This window comes from Onychostoma macrolepis, chromosome 01, assembly GCF_012432095.1.
Source record: "Onychostoma macrolepis isolate SWU-2019 chromosome 01, ASM1243209v1, whole genome shotgun sequence".
Lineage (NCBI taxonomy): Eukaryota > Metazoa > Chordata > Actinopteri > Cypriniformes > Cyprinidae > Onychostoma > Onychostoma macrolepis.
This window is the reverse complement of record NC_081155.1, coordinates 23,033,855-23,042,917: the sequence shown is the minus strand read 5'-3', so window position 1 is coordinate 23,042,917 and position 9,063 is coordinate 23,033,855. Positions and strand designations below refer to the sequence as shown.

General features: G+C 36.4%; 1 long non-coding RNA gene across 1 annotated transcript in view; it reads left to right on the top strand.

Moving 5' to 3' along the window:
• LOC131538913 (uncharacterized) overlaps window positions 1–9,063 on the top strand; it is an 80,131-nt gene that overhangs the window by 52,858 nt on the left and 18,210 nt on the right. The window lies entirely within an intron of this gene.

Below are 9,063 nucleotides of genomic sequence, written 5' to 3'. Positions count from 1 at the left end.
GACCCCATGCTGGTTAAATATACTGCTGGATCTTTAGTGTTGTGGGCCTATTTTTCTGCCGGAGGTCCTGGATACATGTTCAGATACATGGCATCATGGACATGGATCTTCTATCAGGACAATGATCCAAAAACAAACATCAAAATCAACACAAAAATGGCTCAAAACACAGGCTGTCCCATGTTCAAAACTTTGCATATCTTTAAAGAAGCCTTGCATTGGTTCAAAAAACGAATTTATTATGAAATATCATAGACGCATTACTTTAGATCACCCACACACAAGATACCCATAGTTCCACTGTGTAGTTGTTAGTACAATCATTAATATAGTTGTTCAAAACACATGATGCAGCTTTCATTATGGTTCTACACATTCATACATCATTGTAATAGACTAGAGAGAAAAGTACAGACACTGGAATCATTGAACAAAATCCAATTTACAGTTTTTCTCGATTGCTAACACAGTTCATGAAACAATTCACCATTTTCTCACAACTATGAACACAATCTCAAAACTACACACCGACTTGTGCAAACCTCAGACTTGCAGGTCAAAAACATATTATCTTTTGTCAGAATCTAATCTTTTGCCTCAGATGACACAAAAAGCTGTCAAATACACAGACTATTTTCCTGACTAGAGAACGCTACTGAGATCAATTCAAAACACTGTTACAATAACCTTATTTTGGGAAACAGGAAACATCTTGCTATTCAATGACTGTTACAGTCTGCAGCATAAATAGAGCGGTGCAGATACAGTAAAATTCACCAATGAACTTTAAGAAAAGTTTACTTTCGTTACACTACTGTAAAGTGATCCTACAGTAGATGAAAATCACTAGAAGAGAAAAGTACAAAGACCAAACAACTGAATATATAGCAGTGGCGAGCGGTGACTTTTTTAACAGGGTATGCTGAGTGCTAAGATTAAGATTAAGGTTTTTCCAAGTAAAAACTGCCAAATAATATTTACACGTAGTTACGTTATGATACGTAATATTCAGAGCGTGGGGAGATGGGGGATTCCCCCGGTCTATAAGGCTCTGCATCAACTAATGAATGTTTTTTTTTTTTCATTTATTTTTATTCCCAGTGAATAGGACTTAAAACTCCCACCCGGATGACAATAATAGACCATGCAAACTACCAAAAAATAAAATAAAATTAATAATAATAATAACCACTAGTAAAAGTGTAACTGTGAATTCGATCCAGTCTCTTTCAATCAATATCACACATACAGTAATGTGTAAAATTGTACTTTTGAAATGGATATATGGCATACATAAGAAGCTCAGCCTTCTGCATTTCAGTACAGTAATGTCATCCAAACTGTTGTCATAGTTTACATCAGGTAACACTAACAGTGTGCAGTGTTATTTTGTCAACATGACTAAGCATTTTGACTATCTTGTTTGTGAACAATGAAACAAGGACTTTTTGTTCTGATGGCACTAATATGTTCATTGACAAATACTTACATTTGAGAGATGAACTAAAGATTTTGAGTAAATTACAGGCTTTTGCAGGTAATCCATTGTGTGGTGCTGTTTGCACAGATTGTTTTGAGAAATGCACATACTTCTTTGCCAGTATTACAGTAAGGATAATTTGAGAGCTGCACCAAAGTGACGAAGAAAAACTGTAGGTTTTGAACATTGGATGCAAACAATGTATTTCCTTTCTTTCTTACTGTGTAATACTGTATTCAGAACCACGAATGCTTACAGTTAAAAAAAAAAAGTTTGTTTTCAATCTTGCGTTCATGTTTACCATGAATTTTTCATGGAATTTTTAATCTCTCTGCCAATTACTTTCAATCTTGTACAGAAATGTACATAGGAGCTCATGAAAGAAGAGCTTTAGGTTTTGAATAACTGTGTGTATATGATATATCCAAAAACATAGTATTATGGTGAAAGTGTTTGCAGTGTAAGACAAATGTTTGATTTTGAGATATGTTTGTGATATTTTGAATGCAGTGCTTCATTTTGCAAGAGATGTGAGGCATTTTGCATTTTGTGTGTGCAATTCTTGGATTTGTGTGTAAAGTTTTGAAAAAGAGAGGCAAAGTTTTGAAAATGTGTGTAAGCAGTTGAAAAAAACTGTAATACATTTTGAGCAACATGACATTAGCAACTGATAATGTAGGAAACCACAGACAATCAGCTGCATGAATGTACCAAAGCAATCGCAACTTGTTCAAAAGAATGAGAAACTGCTTTTATGATGTGCACAAGTGACTTGATGATGTGGAGGTTGAACAAAGTAGTTTTGAGAATTTCATTTTTGATCTGAGAAATGCATCAAAGCGACGAAGCAAGAAAAACTGTCACGGTTCCGTCTGGCATTCCTCACCACGTCATCACTGAGCACCCTCACCTGAATCCTAATCACCTGCACCTGCTCCCAATCACCACAGTCATCAACCTCAGCATAAAAGCACACGCCACAGTTCATCCTGGTCCGATCTCGTACACATGACGTGGACTCTACTCCTGCGACCATCCCGCTGAGTATATGCCTTTCGATACTTACCCTTTGTGCCTTACCTCCTGTTTCTGCTCCTTGTGTTCTCCTCTCCCGCCAGATCGTCTGTCTCTGTGGTCAGTGTGCTCCTGAAGACTCCCCCGTCTCGTCAGCCCTCCGTATCTGTTGACATTAGGATATTCACACAGTCATTCCCATCTCCGGTGCATGCCTCAGAAGTCTGCTACTCTCCTATTATCACCCCTGCACAGCTCAGTTTCCTATCCCTGTTCAATAAACATTTATGTTCCTACTTACCTCCGTGTCTGGCAGCATGTTACAAAAACTGTATAACTTGACATGTGGCCTATTTATAGGCTTATTCTAAAGCCATGATTGGTTGGTGTTAAATAAAGCAATGAGTGTTTGTGCATGTGAGGAGTTATTGTGAAGCACTGATGAATTAGTTTGGCATTTTAAATGATTGTGTTTGAAAAAGGAAATCAAGATACTTCCTGTTCGATTTGTATGTGTTACATAGAGAATTGTGTGTTGTGTTTTGCAAAAAGTGTTTTCTGAAATTGAAAACTGAGTCAAATGCCGAGAATTAGTGTAAGGTTGTGCAGGTTTGGTGTGTGGTTCTGCTGTTTGAGTGTCAGGTTTCAGAAATTGTGTGACAAGTAAAGATTTTGTGTGTAAGCAGTTGGAAAAAAAACGTATAATCCGGAGATTCTGACTGCCGTGTCATCAATTTTGCTGCTGAAAGTTCACACATGGGTAAATGTGTGCTATTTGTGTTCATTTTGTGATTCTTAAGGTAGGCTAGTTATATTGTTTGTTTTCTAAATGAGAACATGGTTAAACCTGTGCAAAATGATGCCGTTCTTGTGTAGAGTTTTGCAGAAAACACTGAGCAAATTGGAGTGTGTGTGAAAACAGGTGAAATGTGTTAAAAGTTTTAAGAAACGTGTCTTTGTTTCGAGAACTGTATAAATGGTTTGGAAAATTGGGTCAAATGAATGTTATAGTGTGTTAGCAATCGAGAAAAACTGTAATTATTGATGAAATAATCAGCTCACAACAGGTTTTTCAAAAAACTTAAAATAAGAAAAAAAATCTCCATGTCATGGCCAGGGTAAAGCCTGCCTCATCCAAAAATATGAATGGTTTGCATCACCCTCTAAAAAGACATTTACTGTAGGAAAAACAAATACTGATAACAAAGATATAGATATGATTTTTTTTTTCTCCCAGCAACAGGCATCTTGAAACTGATCATACCTGAACATACTCAGTCCTCAGTTGCTTAATGTTGTTCAAATTTTCTATAAAGCTATATGCTTCAAGAGTAATGCAACAGTTACGTAGCATTTTGAGCAGTTGTATCAGTTGATGGTTAGATCATTGTAATAAAATGAATAGACACTCAATTCAGATTTAATGTGTGAGTTGCATTTTGAAATAGTAATACTTTGATGTTAAATTGTGTCATTTTGAACCGGTGATTTTAGTTTAATGAACAAAAGATCTTTGGTTTATGTGTATTGTATCCAAGCATTTGGAAAAAGTGTATATGTTTTGAAAAATGATCATCAGTTGTGAATTATGTGTCTAGAGTTTTGAAAAATGACATGAAGGTTCTGTTATTAGTGAAAAATGATTGTAAAAAACGGTAATGGGGCTACATATTAGTACCTTTTGAAAAGGTACCACCCCAGAGACTGCTTTTGTACCTTTATCTCTGAGAGTGTATAGGGTAACAGCTCACTACAATACTTTTCCTTTTCTGGGGAATATTTTAAAATATTTTGCAATCTCAAAATTCTGAACAAATGAATGAAATGTGGAACAATGACCTTTAAAAATATCACTGAGAGACTTAAAGACAGTGACAGTATTTCTTAGAGCAGCAGTATACTCATTAGATGCAGGTTCAGTTACTGCACTTAAGCACACCTGGCTGATAGTAAATCCAGCTGGGACCATGTAAAACCACATATAGACACAAGGTGTCACTGTAGGTATGAGAAAGCAGAAGTGTGTTACAAGAATCCCCTTTAGTAACACAATTCATAATTGTTGTAATAATAAGTGGTGTTGTTATGTACATATCATCTCTTGTAGCATCAAACACATCTGTATTAAAATATACACACATTTCTTTAAAAACATTATTTATACTTTATTTAAATGTTTTATGTAAAATAATATATTTTAGTATTTATTTATTTTCTAAATATTGTATATTGTGGCAGAACATGATCTTAATTACGAATGAAATTCTTGTAGGCCAAATGTGTATTGTTTCACTAGAATTAATGTAAATTAGAGTTTCAAAAGTATGTATTCATTTCTTAAATGTGAGTGTGTGTGTATATATATATATATATATATATATATATATATATATATATATATATATATATATTACACACACATTAAATGCATTCAGTTTATCAAAAGTGACAGTAAAGACATAATTCAGACTTTTCAGAAACATTTAAAGACATTTTAAAAAGATTTTAAAACTCAAACCGACTCCAAACGTTTGAACGGTAGTGTAAGTTTGTGTATGGAGTTTAATGGAAGAAATAGCAGTGCTATTTGGGAAGTGTTATAATGAATATACAACAAATGTCAGATTTGGTAATAAATGAGTGTGTTGTCTACGTTGTGGGGACCAAATTAAATGTGTGTGTGTAATCTTGACGTGTGGGGACAAGGAAAAAGAAGCACAGATCTGTAAATGTTTGAAAGTGTTCGTGCGTGTTGATGGAAGGAGGTTGTATATTCATTATTACTGTTTATTTCCTCATGCCAGAGGTAATCAGTGACAGGATTAGTGCTAACTGCCACCCAGTTAGTAGTGCGAGTGCAAAGAGCCCACCAGCAGAACTACACAGCAGCAGAGGCAGCGGCTCCCTCTGTGGGCCTGGCCATGCAGCTCGCCCATGAGGCTCTCTAATCTAGCTCTGAATGAATCCAGTCTGTGCCACTGACTGCCACATCAGAGCTCAAGTGCTGGCCAGAGTGGATGAGCTAATCGTTTCTCTTGGAGGTGTTGGGATAGCAGAGGAGCGAGAGAGCGGGTGAGTGAATTAGAGAGAGAGAGAATGGGTGTGGAGAGAGGAGACCACCCACCCGGCGGATTCAGGATTCGAGAGGCCCAGACGCGCAGCTCCATTCTATGACCCTCTGTGCCGCCCGGAGCTCCAAGCTGGACCCTTCGCAATTGTGCTGCCGCCCCAATGTCCCCCAACCCCCAAGCTAACACAGGGAGAAAAGAGGGGGTGGTGGTAAACAGCCTGTCCCTGTCATTCCCTCACTCGCTCTCTCCTTCACAGTACAATGGGAGGGAATGCAGTGGCTGAAGCACTTTTAGAGTGGCCAAATGCTGCAAAGGCTGAATGAAACATCTGTGGAGGCACATAGCCTAAGGGGGAAATGCTATTCTGTTGTGCACCGAACTGGCAACCTGTTTTTTTTTTCAGACTTTCTCCCCCTAAAATTTGGCATATGTGAACATACTGTATAAGATGTGATTTTTACAAGGGTGCGGAAGATGCAATTTTATGTGTTTTGTTGTTCAGGGGGCAGATTCCTACATATGTTTCCCACATTTTTATAAATTCATACATATTACAGGCTGTTAGAGAAATGTAACGATTTTGTGGAAGTTATAAACTGGAAACGCTGAAGTAAACATTCTTGGAGAGAGAAAAATAGGCAAAATGGCCAAAGAATGTACAATAATTAACTTTATGCCATTTCAAAATCAATGTCAATCAATATCTTTTTTTATGTTTTAGGCTCTGAGACTTTCAGTGAAAACCAGTATGAATGTAAATACGGTAACACTTTAGAATAGGGAACACTTATTCACTATTAACTATGACTTTTCCCTCAATAAATTTCTAATTTGCTGCATATTAATAGTAAGGTAGTTGTTCAGTTTAGGTATTGAGTAGGATTAGGGATGTAGAATAAGGTCATGTAGAATAAGGCATTAATATGTGCTTAATTACTACTAATAAATGGCTAATATTCTAGTAATATGCATGCTAATAAGCAACTAGTTAATAGATCCTAAAATAAAGTGCTACCGTAAATACTAGCCTACTGAAACCAAACGTTTTTACAAAAGCATTCAAATTATAATCATGTCTTCATAAAGGTGTCAAAAACCTTTTTTTTTTTATTTCCCCCTGCTGGAGAAAGAGTCTTGTTCCATAGACGTTCAAGCATCTAATAGCATCTAATTATCACCTTTCAGAAGCATACATTTCCTAGACATTCATCTGGCATTTTCAGACCATTTGCCCATCTGCTGTTTCATCTGTATTTTTCCTAAGATGTTTATCAGATGTTTGTACACAATAGTTAGAATGCAATGCTTTCCAGATGATGAGCTCTGTGACAGAGTACGACAGCTCAGCCCACATTCCCCGCTGGTTCCTTGTTGCAATACTTTTCAGAAAGAAAAACAGTTGTAGTAGTTTAATGCTAGTGATTATATGCTCCATCCGTGTCCCCAGTCAAAACTTCCTTTTTAATCCATTATCCTGTTGTGATTCCTTCCTATTCATGCTTCATGTCAGTTGTGCTCACTGTATTAAATATACAGTAATGAATTAGGACTTGGGCTGTCAAATTCCATGACATGACTATGATATGATGCCATGATAGTCTTAAATGAAAAATACACCAAATTAGCACAAGCCATATGAACTGCTTTTATTTAGACTTGTGGTGCTTTTGCATTGCTTTTGAAAATCGAAACAGACCCCTTTCAGTTTAATTGCATGCATTCTTCAAAATTTCTTCCAAATTCTATTATGTTCCAAGGATGTGTTCCACGTTTTATGCTTTATTTTATTTTATTTCTTCATTATTATTTTATTTTATTTTTATTATTATTATTATTATTTATTATTTGACAAATCTACCCAGAGAAATATGCATTGTGTGCAAAAGCTGTTTTAAAAGGTGGTCATAACATTACAGCATTTGTGAAAAGTTCTTAAAACTTTTCAGAGTACATTTGCTTTAGATTTAAAGGTAGTTTTTAGTGTCTGGGAGATGTTGCAACAGTTCTTATGCATTTAGTTTGCCTCAAGCACATAATATTGGTAGCCATAACCATATGATCTGCTGTTGGACTCCTTGTGCATATAAAAACCTCACTGGATTATTGCAATTACTGGCAAAATGAATTTTTGGAAATATAAACCGGTATTTCCTGGCAAACTAAAACAAAACAGAAATAACTCTTATTTTTTCGGAGGCTCTAACATGACATTTACACAGTGCTAAATATATTGTACTTAAACCATTAAATGAAGAAATTAAAAGTTTGTACAGCCATTTTTATGGTATTTGTCTAGTCCAAAGGCATCCAAAGGCATTCCTGTGTAGGAACCTGTTGTTGGAGCTCCAGTCTGCGTCTGTATAGCCACTTGAGATGAGCTCAGCTTGGTAATAGCTGAGGTTTGAACTTACAAGTCTTCTAATGCCAAAAGGTCAAGAACTGTGAGCATTCAAACCTCTGGCCTGCTGCCTCTCCTTTATCCCTCCTCTCTATGAAAGCTTCCTGAGGGCTGCGTTTGACAGACGCTCTCTGCAGTGCCTGTATAAATCATTGTTCACATTGTTTCGCTTGCTTCAACTTATATGCAACGCTCTGTGAGCCTCCTACTCATGCAAAACTACGAAAGAGAGATTTTATTTGCAGGTGGGTTATTGGGGAAACATAAATCATGTGCTTTGTAGCTGCTGTTTTCCTTGCTAATGATGCATTACGGTTGAGGATTGCATTAGCTATAGCTGAATCTACTTGTGTGATCTTGCAGCACATCTTTACCAGACAAACCCTGAGTGACCATTTATATAATTGTCACATGTGGTTCGTTCAGCACTTCAGCATAAGTAATTTGTAAGTTGCAAGAGGCTGTTTTGAAGAATGTCCAAGCAGGAATATGAAACACTTTTTCTTAAAGACCACACAAAACACATCCTGTTTACAATTAATGCTTCCACAAAAACACCCATAAAAGCCACATTACAAAACAATCTTCAGACAGGCCAAAGAAAAGACCAAAAGATCAAGCAAAGGATAAATGGATCTAGAAGTCTGAAGGAAAGAGATGATTATTTATCACATACACTAGGAGTTATTTACTTAAATAAGGTGAACCCAGTTACTGAGACAACTATGGCTGTTATTGAACTTGTAAGAGCTGAACCAGTACTGTTGTATTAAAATGGGTCATTGTTGTAAATGTTAAACTACAGGGCCTTCTAGATTCATGACAAATGGCAAATGTGGAGTTCGGTTATTCTGACCAAGATGTCCCTGTTTTCCACAGACAGTCCCTGCTTTTGATGGCATTTCCTTAAAGGGGTCATCATTTTCCACAAGTTGATATGATTCTTTAGGGTCTTAATGAAAATTCTATAACATACTTTGGTTAAAATTTCTCAATTGTAGTGTAAAACAATACTTTTTTCCTTGTCAAAAACAGCTCTGTTCAGAGCAAGCCGTTTTCTTGCATACCGCTTTAAATGCAAATGAGCTCTGCTCAACCCA